General features: G+C 40.0%; 1 pseudogene; it reads right to left on the reverse strand.

Annotated features, from left to right (window-relative positions):
- Nucleotides 1-13,326: 13,326 nt before the first annotated feature.
- On the reverse strand, nucleotides 13,327-13,775 carry LOC127217915 (myosin light polypeptide 6-like; annotated as a pseudogene).
- Between the last annotated feature and the right edge of the window lie 360 nt (nucleotides 13,776-14,135).

Below are 14,135 nucleotides of genomic sequence, written 5' to 3' on the forward strand. Positions count from 1 at the left end.
GCAAATTTTGATATGCTGAATGGTCAATGAGCTCTTGGGTTCTGTCTGTCTCTGACAGGTTCTAGGGTTAGGTACTCTCAGATATCTCTCCCTTTCTATGTGGGTGTTGAGACCTGGATCTGAACTCAGGTCCTCACACTTGAAGAGAAGCACTCTGACTCATGGAGCCATCTTTCTACTCAGGTCTTGTTTTTTAAACAAAATGCTTGGTGTGACTTTCAATCACAGTAAAGAAAATGAAAACACTGTAGAATCCCTTATATAACTTTTGTTTCAAAATTTGTTAAGTATTTAAAAAAATCATGCCCTTATAACAAGCAGAATATACTGTCACTAAGAGGACATATTTCTGGTTTGGTCACGGCACTTTCTGGGGAGTGGGGTGAATGGGTGATCCTATATAGCCATTTAAGTTTTTAAAAACACTGTGAAAGATGGAATGTGAATGGCTTTATAGAAAAAAAAAACCGTTGAATGGAAGCTTGCTGGTGATGCTCAACCACCTCTGCCTGATACCCTCTGCCTGAAGCAAAGCTGCAACATCAAAAGTCCTCATTAACACGAGGCAGCTTTCTGAAGATGTGAATAACCACAGATGCTCTTGTTGCTAACATCCAACGGGAGGCTAGTGTTTTAGAAACAAAATAGTTCTTTGTTAGACAAACTATAGTGTTATTTTAAATACTCTGATTCCAGCAATTAAAGTTCCCAGAGCTCTGCGGGTCCACTCGGAGTTCCTGCGGGCAAGATCCTTGACCCCCAAATCCGGGCCCCTGCCAAAGAAGGAGGTCTCAGCTGGAGAGCGCCAGTTTCCAGTGAGATCCCACTACCCTGCAAAACCTTCTCAAGTTCAAGCTCAGCCCTAGTCCTCTTCTGCCAGTCATTGGCCAGAGCTATTGGCCAGAGCTATTGGCCAGAGGACCACTGTGAGTACCTGCTGGCATCTTCTTCTGGTTCCTCATCCTTGACCCCATCCCTGGATCCCTGTCTGCAGAGAAACCTCCTAGAGAGCTTGGACCACACAGAACTACAGACATTGAATCTTTGATCCACATAAGCCCATCAGGGAAGGACCATAGAGAGAGGGAAGAGACACCACCAACACCTACTGGAAGAAACTATGGGAAGAAGGCAATACAAGAGAACACCTAACAACAGAAAGACAAACATGACACCACCAGAATCTAGGGAATCTACACCAACTAGAATGGAACACAACAAAGCAGAGGAAGCAGAAGGGTATGACTTAAAAATCACCATCATAAAAATGATAGAGGCCCTCAAAGAAGATATGAGAAAATCCCTTAAAGAAATGGAGGAAAAAACAAACAAAAAAGTAGAAGAAATGAACAAATTCCTTAAGGAAAGTACAGAAAGCCAAGAAAAAACAATTAACCAGGTGAAGGAAACGGTTCAAGACTTGAAAATGGAAATTGAGAAAATAAAGGCAACACAAATGGAAGGAAAGCTGGAAATTGAAAAGCTGGGCAAAAAATCGGAAACCACAGACACAAGCATAACCAATAGAATTCAAGAGATGGAAGAGAGAATCTCAGGCGCAGAAGATAAACTAGAAGAAATAGATTCATCGACCAAAGAAAACCATAAATCCAACAAATCCTTAACACACAACATCCAGGAAATGTGGGACACCATGAAAAGGCCAAACCTAAGAATAATAGGCATAGAGGAAGGTGAGGAAGCCCAGCTCAAAGGTGCTGAAAACATATTCAACAAAATCATCGAGGAAAACTTTCCAAATCTGAAGAAGGACATGCCCATGAAAGTACAAGAAGCATACCGAACCCCAAATAGACTGGACCAAAGAAAAAAGACCCCTCGACAAAAATAAAAAAACACCTAGCATACAGAATAAAGAAAGAATATTAAGAGCAGCGAAGGTAAAAGGACAGGTAACATATAAAGGCAGACCTATCAAAATTACACCTGACTTCTCCATGGAAACCCTCAAGGCCAGAAGGTCCTGGATAGATGTTCTAAAAGTATTAAGAGAACGTGGATGCCAGCCTAGGCTACTATATCCAGCAAAACTCTCAGTCAATATAGATGGAGAGAACAAGATATTCAATGACAAAACCAGATTTTCCCAATATGTATCTACAAATCCAGCCCTACAGAAAGTATTGGAAGGAAAATTCCAACCCAAGGAAGGTAACTACGCCCACAAAAATGTAGGCAACAGATAATCCAACTACACCAGAAACCTAGGGTGAAGCAGAACAAATATATTCACAATACCACTGCCAACAACAAACCTAAACCAAACAAGCATCAACAATCAATGGACCTTACTCACCCTCAAGATTAATGGTCTTAACTCACCTATAAAAAGACACAGGCTAACAGAATGGATACGAAGACAGAATCCATCCTTCTGCTGCATACAAGAAACACATCTTAGCTCCAAAGATAGACATTACCTCAGGGTAAAGGGTTGGGAAAAGATTTTCCAATCAAATGGAAATAAGAAGCAAGCAGGCATAGCTATCCTAATATCTAACAAGTTAGACTTCAAACCAAAACTAGTCAAAAGAGATGAAGACGGTCATTTCATATTCATCTCAGGAGAAATCCATCAACACAAAGTCTCAATTCTGAACATCTATGCCCCTAATACAAAATCACCCACATTCGTAAAAGAAACACTACTAAAACTCAAAGCTCATATAAAACCTCACACACTTATAGTGGGAGACTTCAATACACCACTCTCAACACTAGACAGGACCACAAATCAGAAACTCAACAAAGAAACAAAAGAATTAACAGAAGTTATGTCTCAACTGGGGCTAACAGACATCTATAGAACATTCCATCCAAAGACAAAAGAATATACCTTCTTCTCTGCTCCACATGGAACCTTCTCTAAAATCGACCACATACTAGGAGACATACAAACCTCAACAGATACAAGAGAATAGGAATAGTCCCCTGTATCTTATTGGACCACCATGCTTTAAAATTGGAATTCAACAACAACACAAATAGCAGAAAACCTGCAAGCTCATGGAAACTTAACAATGTGGAATTGCACCACTCCTGGGTCAAAGAAGAAATAAAGAAAGAAATTAAAGACTTTCTAATATTCAACGAGAATGAGGATACAACATACCTGAACTTATGGGACACCTTGAAAGCAGTGCTACGAGGGAAGTTCATTGCACTAAGTGCCCATATGAAGAAAACAGAGGATAGTCACATAAGAGAATTAACAGCCCAACTGAAAACCTTAGAACAGAGAGAAGCGAATTTACCCCGCAGGAGCAGACGCCAGGAAATAATCAACTTGAGGGCTGAAATCAACAAAATAGAAACCAGGAAAACAATACAAAAATCAACAAGATAGATAAACCTTTATCCAAATTAACGAAAAAGCAGAGACAGAACATGCAAATTAACAAAATCAGAAACGAAATTGGGAACATAACAACAGACACAGAGGAAATCCAGACAATTTTCAAGTCATACTTTGAAAATCTGTATTCCACAAAAATTAAAAATTCAAAGGAAATGGACAAGTTTCTGGATAACTATCACTTACCAAAATTAAATCAAGAACAGACAAACAACTTAAATAGACCTATAACCCGAAATGAAATAGAAGCAGTCATCGAAAGCCTTCCAACGAAAAAAAGTCCAGGGCCAGATGGATTCAGTGCAGAATTCTACCAGACATTCAAGGAAGAACTAATACCACTACTCCTCAAACTGTTCCACAAGAAAGAAACAGAAGGTTTATTGCCAAACTCTTTTTATGAGGCCACAATAACTTTGGTACCCAAACCTCACAAAGACACAACTAAGAAAGAAAACTACAGACCAATATCCCTGATGAACATCGATGCAAAAATACTCAATAAAATAATGGCAAACCGAATTCAAAAATACATCAGAGAAATCATCCACCATGATCAAGTAGGCTTCATACCTGGATTGCAGGGATGGTTTAACATACGAAAATCTATCAACGTGATCCACCATATAAACAAACAGAAAAAGAAAAACCATATGATTATCTCCCTAGATGCGGAAAAAGCCTCCGATAAAATTCAACACCCTTTCATGATAAAGGTATTAGAGAGGTCAGGGATAACAGGAACATACCTAAACATAATAAGAGCCATATACAGCAAACCAACTGCCAACATCAAACTGAATGGAGAGAAACTTAAGCCAATTCCTCTAAAATCAGGAACAAGACAAGGCTGTCCTCTCTCTCCATATCTCTTCAATATCGTACTAGAAGTTCTAGCTAATGCTATAAGACAACAAAAGGAGATCAAGGGCATCCAAATTGGAAAGGAAGAAGTCAAACTGTCTCTATTTGCAGATGATATGATTGTTTACATAAGCGACCTAATAAACTCTACCAGGGAACTCCTACAGCTGATAAACACCTTCATCAAACTAGCAGGATACAAGATAAACTCAAAAAAATCAGTAGCCCTATTTTTTCAGACGACAAAGAGGCAGAGAAAGAAATCAGAGAAACATCACCCTTTACAATAGCCACAAGCAACATAAAGTATCTTGGTGTAACGCTTACCAAACAAGTAAAAGATCTATATAATAAGAACTTTGTGACTCTAAAGAAATTAAAGAAGATACCAGAAAATGGAAAGACCTCCCATGCTCTTGGTTAGGTAGGATAAACATAGTAAAAATGGCAAGCTTACCAAAAGGAATCTACAGATTCAATGCAATCCCCATTAAAATCCCACCACAATTCTTCACCGACCTTGAAAGGATAATAATCAACTTTATATGGAAAACAAAAGACCCAGGATAGCCAAAACAACCCTATACAATAAAAGAACTTCAGGAGGCATCACCATTCCTGACTTTAAGCTCTACTACAGAGCTATAGTTCTGAAAACAGCCTGGTATTGGCATAAAAATAGACAGGTAGACCAATGGAATCGAATTGAAAATCCTGATATTAATCCACTCACCTATGAACACTTGATTTTCGACAAAACAGCTAAAATTATACAATGGGGCAAAGACAGCATCTTCAACAAATGGTGCTGGCACAATTGGATGAGGGTGTGTAGAAGACTGCAGATAGACCCATGTCTGTCGCCATGCACAAAACTCAAGTCCAAATGGATCAAAGACCTCAACATCAATCCAGCCACATTGAACCTCTTAGAAGAGAAAGTAGGAGGTACCCTTGAACAAATTGGTATAGGAGACCCCTTCTTGAACATAACTCCAGGAGCACAGACACTGAAAGAAACAATTAATAAATGGGACCTCTTCAAACTTAGAAGCCTCTGTAAGGCAAAGGACACAGTTGACAAGACCAAACGGCAGCCCACTGACTGGGAAAAGATTTTCACTAATCCTATATCCGACAAAGGGCTGATCTCCAAAATATACAAAGAACTCAAGAAACTAGTCAACAAAACACCAAATAACCCTATTAAAAAATGGGGTACAGAACTGAAGAAAGAATTCTCAATGGAGGAAATCAAAAAGGCTGAAAGACACTTAAGAAAATGCTCCACATCCTTAGCTATCAGGGAAATGCAAATCAAAACAACTTTGAGATACCATCTTACCCCTGCCAGAATGGCTAAAATTAGAAACACCAGTGATGAATTATGTTGGAGAGGATGTGGAGAAAGTGGAACACTCCTCCACTGCTGGTGGAAGTGCAAACTCATACAGCCATTTTGGAGATCAGTATGGCGGTTCCTCAGGAAAATGGGAATTAGTTTACCACAGGACCCGGCAATCCCCCTCTTAGGCATATACCCAAAGGATTCACATCAATGCAACAAAGCCATCTGTTCAACTATGTTCATAGCAGCACTATTTGTAATAGCAAGAACCTGGAAGCAACCTAGATGCCCCTCAATTGACGAATGGTTAATGAAGATGTGGCACATCTACACAATGGAATACTACTCTGCAGAAAAAAAAATAATGGTATCTTGAAATTCGCAGGCAAGTGGATGGCACTTGAAGAAACCATCCTGAATGAGGTAACCCAGTCACAAAAAGAGAAACACAGTATGTACTCACTCATATATGGATTTTAGAACTAGATCAAATGATCAGCAGCCAATAATTCACATCACCAGAGGAACTAGGATACAAGTTGTATTCTAAGAGATTCATATAAAGTCCCTCACAGAAGTGGGAAGGGACAAGTCCCCCAGACCTCAGGTAAAGTGGGGGAGGACAGCTAATGGAGAGAGAAGTAGGAGAAAATGAGAGGGAGAAGAGGAAGGCATGTGCGACCAGGATGATTGAGCCTGGTTAGGAATGGAAAATAGGAAAGAGAGAGAGAGACAGAGACAGAGACAGAGAGCTAGAACATAAAAGAGGGAGCCAATATTGGTTTGAAGATAAAGTTGAACACAAAGAAAGGTCGAGGGAACTACAAGACTGCTCCCAACTAACAATCTCAGCTCCCGTGGAAAGGCTATCATAAATGCCCTTCCCAGAGAGTGAGATCAACAACTAACTTCTCCATGGCGTCCTCAACTAATGCCTGTTGAAAACAGGAGCAAACACCCATACATAAACACTGAGTCGAACTAGAACCCAGAAGCAGATGGAGAGGACAAGACCATGTGGTAGAAGTACATAGAGACAGCTTACCTGAACAAGGAGGAGCTAAGGGCCACTAGACTGATAGCTGGGAAGCCAACAGGGGACTGACTCGGACCCCCCTGAATATGGGTCTCAGCCAGAAGGTCTGAGCAGTCTAAGAGACCTCAGACAGTGGAGCCAGGATGTATCCCTGGTGCACAAAAGGACTTTGCAAACATATCCCCCATGGAGGGATAACTGCCTTATTCTAGAGATAGGAGAGAAGCCCTAGTCCCTACTTCACAGGACCTGTCAGATCTACATGACCCCAACTGGATGGCATTCCCCTACATATGGTATTGTGGTGGGGGTTTGGGAGGGGAGGGTGTTTAGAGTGCATGGGAGAGGGCAGAGAGGGTAAAAGGGAAGGAAGGAGGGAGGGAGGGCTAGAGAGGAGGGAGGGAGGGAGGGAGAGGGAACTGGGATCGACATGTAAAATAATAAATTAAAAAAAAAAAACTGCTTTGACTCCAAAATTTAAGTTGAAGAACAAGTTACTGGGGAAAAGTATTTCTATTTTTGTTGCCACAGAAAATGAAAAGATGTGGATTCCTTCCAGACTAATGTGGTTTGATCACGCCAGACCGCCTGAAACAGAGTACAAGCTGATCCTACATTCCAAACAGCTGGACAAAACAGCCCTGCAGACTACAGCTAGGATATCTGAATCTTCTTCGAATCCCCCAAGACAGCGCCCCTTACCAGCAGGAAGTAGTTTGGAAAGAACGACGCCCAAATTCCCAAATATTGTGTATAAATGTTTGTTTTCATTTAATTGGACTTTGTTATATAAAATTAAATAAAAATAAATAAATAAATAAATAAAAAAAGAAAAAAAAACCACCAGAAAACAAAAACAAATACAAAAAAACCCCCACCACTTTTTTACTACTTTAAAATTGTCTAACGGCTTGACCTGGGACTGGCCATATTCTCTGTCAGGGCTTTCCTCTTTGTGGGTGAGGTGAGCATTCTGGGATCTACCAGGCAGAGCCTAGGTTCATAGTAATCACTACTTAGCATCTGATATAAAGGATGCACTTATTAAATATTGGTTGCTGTGGTTGTGGTCTTCTCAAGTTGGCATTTTTGGGTTTGGTTGGGGAGAGACAGCTTTGTTACTTCTCAAAACCCATTATTTTGGAACTGGGAAGGAGTTGATGTTTTCTTAGGGCCCTGTAAAGTTTGAATATCTCCTTTGCATGAAGCCAGGTGGAAAATCACATTGTCCTGCCAGGATGACAAAGGTCTCTGCTGTTTTCAGTTTCTATGATGATGAAAGAGAGCTCTGATATTTTGGTGAGAACAAACTGGATCACCAAGACACTTAAGTGATGCTCTCATTAGAGCTTTGTGGGTGACTGGCTCCCCTGATGGTTATTTCCACTACTGAGCATACAAACCAGCACATAACAATTGCAGAAGTAAAACATTTATTTATGTGTGCTGTGCCATACTCTGAACAGTAAATGAGAGGAACCTAACCATTTATCAAAGAATATGAAAAATTAAACACACACACACACACACACACACACACACACACACACACACACACACACACACACACACATGACAGAGCCAGGCAAGAGTTATGTGGTACCAAGGAAATACCAAACCTTCGAATTCCAGGTAAGATGAAGTAGGAGAATTCCAAGTCAGTGGCACAGGCAAGATCTTCAACAGATCCTACAAATGAAGAAAAGACTGCAGATACAAGCAGCACACAAAACACCAAACAGACAAGATCAGGAAAGAAATTCCCTGTGGTGCGTTATAGTTATAATGCTAAGTGAGGATACCGAAGGCTGTGAGAGAAAAACCACATGTCATAATGAGAGGGAAGCCCATCAGAATAGCAGTGAGTTTACTGTCACTCCTTGTTCTTGCTGTGTCCTGGCATGTAGACAGCCCTTGCTGATGGAAATCTTCATTTCCAAACTTCGGCTAACAGGAACTGCCTGACATTCATCGGCTATGAACAAGATGTTGCACGTTTTCTGAAACATTTAGATAGATTACTTTGTGCTCATAATCGAAGAAGAGAAGGATGGTGACACCTTTCCCCCATTGTCCAGATGGGTTTGGAGGAGATAAGTCAAGTTTACATAGCTAATGATAACTTGTTTGGAAATGAACTCTGAATAGCTTGTTTTGTTATGTCACCTCATTTTCCAAGCTGTTGACCTACAAAAAGGAATAATTAATACAAATATAATTCTGTTTGATCTCCTAAAGCAAAGCTTTATTAGGGGCTTGTGTAGCTTTGTTCCTAGTTCACCATCTTGTCCTGTCCCTGAGCAGCATCTATATCAGGCGATTGAGGAAGAGCTGCCTGAGAACTTGTATCTAGGTCTTTACCTTTTTATTCCTGCATAAGCCCTATTTATGTTTATTGTGGTTGTTTGTTTTAAAGATATGATTTAAATCTCGTTATTAGATATGCCAAAGTCAAATTCAGTCATGGTGACCTTGATCCTATATCTAAACTTTACAGAGGACTATATCCTTCATTATAGGGGGGACATGAACAAAATTGGCAGTATACTATGGTGTTTTGTTTTCAAAGCTGACTTATAGGTGGGGTCTGTTGCATAGTGGATAGTGCATTGGACTTCTAGCATGACTAAGAGTTTCAAAACCTACCGACGCATGTGATTAAAATAGGTCAGTTTTCTGACTAATACTATTTTCTGTACTCAAAGAAAGAAGCTTTTCATTTTCATGCTCTTTAAAATGTGCATTTAGATTGATTTGGGTTTCTTCTAGTGGAACGGTGTAGCTAGGAATTTGGATCATTCAGAATATGAAAATCTTCCTCTCTGGCTTCCCACTGAAACATCCATTATTTATGTCACTTGTTATTTCTCTAAATATCCAGTTGGAAATTCTGTACCTTATGATGCCTTGACCATTTTCCCTTAACACTCAGGCTAACAATGGTAAAGGCAAGAAATAGATTTTTTTGGTTTCTAATGTCAGGGGGAGGGAGAGAAGAGAGAAAGAGAGAGAGAGAGAGAGAGAGAGAGAGAGAGAGAGAGAGAGAGAGAGAGAATTCAATATACCATTTCTGTTTAAAGTCAAAAGAAATAAACACATGGTGATTGACCAGATCAACAAATTTAATATATTAGGGTGGTGTGTATGGTGAGTCCTCAAGAATTGCATATACATTGAGGATGAAGTAAAGGAAGAAAGAGACTTATTTTTTGTGTAATGATTAATTGCTCATTTGAAAGCCCTAATCTTTATTCACATTCTTATTTTTGTTCTAAGCAAGGTCATATACACTCTTCTAGCGAGTTGGCCTTCAGTTCTGGCCCTAACATTTGCTGATCATGAACAAAGCATGTACCCTCCTCAGTAATTTAATTTCTCTATTTGTAATGAGAATACTGGACATATTATTAAGTTCATTTCATTTGCTTCATGTAATGCCATTTTCCAATGTCTAGCAATTTCTGAAAAATTGCAAGTATTTAGTTTCCTCAAATACTCTGTTACTCTACCAAATGATATTGATCATTTGGGGAGTATTATAATTATACTTGTGACAGTTGCTGAAGAATTCCTTCTTAAATGGACTTGGTTTGTCCATAAGTCAAGAGTACTAGGTCTGTAAACTGGCCAAGGTCTGGAAATAGCATGAGCATCAACACCTTCCACTGCATGTCACGTTTCTTGTCATCAAGCTGGGGATTTTCTGGAGATGTTTTTAGGATTGTTTTAGAAGGTTGTCAGGCTGTTTTATTCCTAATGCCACTGTGACTTAGTCATGCTAAAGAGTCCTTTAGTTTGAATAATTCTGATTACCATGCTGCCCTACTACTTTGTATGGTGAGGATATCTCCCTTGTTTCTGACATAAATGGACTGTCATTGGGGTTTTTACTCTTACAGAATCCTGCTGCCTCCACTGAAATGTGGCTATCACATTGTTGTCTGTCATTATACTTGGTCTACAAGTAAGGGTAGTGACAGGTCTTTGTACAGACAGCAGTGTTCCTCTCATGAATGTATTTCTCATATTTTGGTAAAGGTGGATTATACAATTAGTGTATAATTGTAGTTCTGTCACTCTCTGCATTTGTAGCTTTATGGCACTTTATGTGGTTGTGTGCTTGAAACTGTATAGATATGTCTATGTGAGTCCATGGGTACAAGTGTGACTATTTGGCTGGATCAAAACCCACTTCTGTTGGTTAAAATCCATTGGTGGCATGGGGGGGGTTTGGTTTTGTCTGGTCCTACCAGCTTATTACTTTTGTTTGGTATCTGTCATTGTATATATCGTATATAGATATTTATTTAGATTTATTCAAGTCATAAATTTAATTCTGCAGTCCAGCTAGACTTGGAGGGATTGAGGAAATATGGAACCCAAAGAACTTCAGTGAGAGAAGTTACTGGGCTTTGAGACAGATGGGATGGGGGTACTCTCCTGAGGTCTGGTGGGTAACATTACCTCAAGTCAAAAGTATTAGAGTTGTCCACAGCAGGCAATGGTGATCATCTTGTTGGTCTTGCTATTCCTGGATCCAAAGCACTCAATGACTTTGCGTCCATGATTCTTGTGCTGTCTTCACCTTCACAAAGTTCACATCTAATCACTCAGATCTTATGTGCAGTTAAAAATCCTGGGAACCATTTGTGTTTGGCCCAACATTTGCCATGGACAGAATGCCATGATCTGGAAGCTTTAGGATAAAGTTCCATTCCTCAAGCTTTCCTCCATAGATGGGCCTGCTACTAGTGCCATTATGAGGTGTGTAGTCACCATCGTGGCACATGAGTCCTGGAATAGTTCTGTGAAAGGGAAACTTATATCCAAACCCCCTTTTCTCCAGTGCTCAGAGCATGAAAGTTTTCTGTCTTTGGAATTTTGTTTGCAAACAGCTTGAAGGGCTCACCATCATCCTGATGGTGAAGAATATGGTAGGATTGACCATGGCTGCAGCAAGCAGTGGCAAGGGACAGTGGTATCTATGAAGGGAGAGGGGTTTCATTCTTTATATTTTTGCTGTTGTGTTCTGCCTGAGTTATTATCCACTAATCTCTATTGAATGATGGTATTCAAGCTAAGTCTGAAGCACAGTTCCTGGGTGGCCAGGACTTAATTGAACTTATGCATGGTTTTTTAATGTACATGATCATCCAGATGTAGCAACTCTTGCCTCCCTAGACTTTTGAGGCTGGAACCTACCCCACAACCCTGGTATTGTCTAAATGGCAGGTGATGGCAGCACTTGTTTCCTGTGCCTTCATAACACTTTTCAGAAAGACAGAAAAGCACTCCCTCCTGTCACATTTCTCATCCTTATTCTACATTCCAGCTTGTCTCTGTGTCCCTAAGACTTATCATCACATGCTTAAAATATTGGTATATAGAAGTATCTTCTAATTTAGTGTTACTTAAATCTTTTATACCCATTATATGGTCCATTTGAATTTTTATTTTATTATTAATAATATGTTTCATATTATTAAATTTCTAGTTATTCTAATTATTCCCTTATTAGATGGTGTGTGGTCTAATTTACTCTACTAAGCAGAAGTATACAGCAACCCAATTTTTATCATCTTTCAAAGATGAATCAAAATCTCAAAGCTTTGCTGTTGATTCCTTGTAACACTCACGGATTTAAACTTCAGGATATACTGTTCTGTTTTGTAGAGTTTAGGTTTCTTTACGTTCTAATGTCAAAGTTGAGTGTTTTCATGGACATTGAACATTTGTCTGGTTGGTGAAAATTTGGATGCTGCTGTTATATCTGTCAATACAACTGCTTGGATAAATGAAGTTTTATTTAAAATATAGTGATAGAAATCTTCCTGCAACCTTCTGCCTTCTCTCGGTGGTGGTTACTCTTCACTTTACTGCAGTCCCAACTGCACAGTTTCAGCTCGTTGATGGTAATCTTGATGGGGTGTAGAAATGCCCAGGAGACATTCTGTCTGTGAGAATGTTTCCAGAGAGGTTTAACAAGGGAAAGCTCATCCTGAATGTGGCAGCAGCATGCCCTGGGCTGAGATGCTGAACTCAGGACTCCCCTTTCTGACTGTGCACTCTGTGGCCAGGTAATTCATGTTCCTGCAGCCACAGCCAGAGCTGCATTCCACGCCATGCCTTTCCTGTCATTACAGACTGTACCCTCACATTGGGGCCAAAATGAAACCTTTCCTTAAGTGTCTTTTGGCAAATATTTTATAACAGCAGTGAGGAAATTAACCAATAAATTCTTCGAAAGAAGTTCGGAAATACAATTTTAACTCCTGGGTGACCTGAAGTGCCCCTGCAGTGAAACAAAACCCAATATGCTACAATGGTTTTGATAAGGGTTAACAAAGAAAATTCATGATCAGAGTAGAAGAGTTTAAAGGAGTGTGGATTATAAAGCTCAATGGCCACAGGGGCCAGTTTTCTAAGCCACTAGGATGGGTTCTCTGGGTTAGGCTGGAATTTGAATTACTATATACTGATGCATTTCTTTGATTGGTTAAATTCTTGAAGCAAGATCCCTGCAATGAGTAGATTAGAGTTAAAAGTCTATTTTTTTTTTTCCTTAGAGGGAAATTTATTTGGTGGAGGCAAACATCATCCAAAAGAGATCAGATGGTCAAGGTGCTGTGATAAGGAAGCCTAGGAAGTCTCTGAGGAAATCTCACACTGGAAAAGGCTCAGGTTTGGGATACAGAAATGTCCTCAGCCATTCAGTACCATCCAGACAAGCTCTTTGTAGTTGATACAACTATTGCTCTCCTCATGCCCCACCACCAGAATCTCTACATGTTTCTCCGTCATCTTCTCACCCAGTGTGACAAGGACATGACAGATTTCAGCACTCAAGACAGTACCATTCCCTTCCTTGTCAAACACATGAAGGCCTTCAACAGAATCCTTATCAGCTCCCTGGTCCTTGTTCTTAGCTACAGTTTGCAACATGGACAGGAAGTGCTCAAAGTCCAGCACCTTCACATTAATCTCATCACTCTTGGAGTTTCCAGGACCTTGGGCACCCCAGCATTGGTGGGATTCTGGCCCAGGACCCTCATCATGTCCCCACATTGGCTGTACCAGATTTTGCCATCATCTGTTCAGTCAGACAGTGGGAAAGCCTCCTTGAATTTTGCTTTCTTGTCCTTGGTGGAGTCTCAAATCTTGGTGGCTCAGTTTTGTGGGATCTTTTCTGGCAGTAATGGCCTGAAGTTCGTGCTTAAGTAGTGAGAATATCAAGGAAGAGAAATCACTGGATGGGGCTGGAGGGTTGGCTCAGGTGTTAAAGGCTCCATGTTACAAATGAAGTGTATTCCATAGTGTGTAAGATTGAAGCATTTATTCATAATCACTGTGAACTAGCTGTGTGTAACTGATTACCTGAGGTATTTGCTAAAATCAAGATTCCTATTTTATGTTATTGGTCCAAATTGAAAAATCTGTGCATTTCACCTCCCAATGAGGCTAATATGCAGAGGCAACTGGAGTCGTAAGTAGATGAGGCCTGGTCTGGTTTT

The sequence above is a fragment of the Phodopus roborovskii genome, unplaced genomic scaffold (genome assembly GCF_943737965.1).
Source record: "Phodopus roborovskii unplaced genomic scaffold, PHOROB, whole genome shotgun sequence".
In the NCBI taxonomy this organism is placed as follows: Eukaryota; Metazoa; Chordata; class Mammalia; order Rodentia; family Cricetidae; genus Phodopus; species Phodopus roborovskii.